Raw genomic sequence first — 223 nt, 5'->3', positions numbered from 1 at the left:
GTGGAGAAAGACTTGTTGAAATTGGGTCCCAAATGGGCTAAGAGCTCGGAAACATTGCGTTGAACCACTAAAAAATTCATCTAGTGTTTTTTAGGTTTGAATATGTTAGAATAAAATTACTTTGATTGATTACAAGTCCTAGTGATGCATGGATAGTGTTTAGAAATGTGTAGAAAAACTTGTTGAAATTTGGTCTCAAATGGGCTAAGAACTCGGAAACATT

The sequence above is a fragment of the Capsella rubella genome, unplaced genomic scaffold (genome assembly GCF_000375325.1).
Source record: "Capsella rubella cultivar Monte Gargano unplaced genomic scaffold, Caprub1_0 scaffold_31, whole genome shotgun sequence".
In the NCBI taxonomy this organism is placed as follows: Eukaryota; Viridiplantae; Streptophyta; class Magnoliopsida; order Brassicales; family Brassicaceae; genus Capsella; species Capsella rubella.
This window is presented reverse-complemented; position numbering follows the sequence as displayed.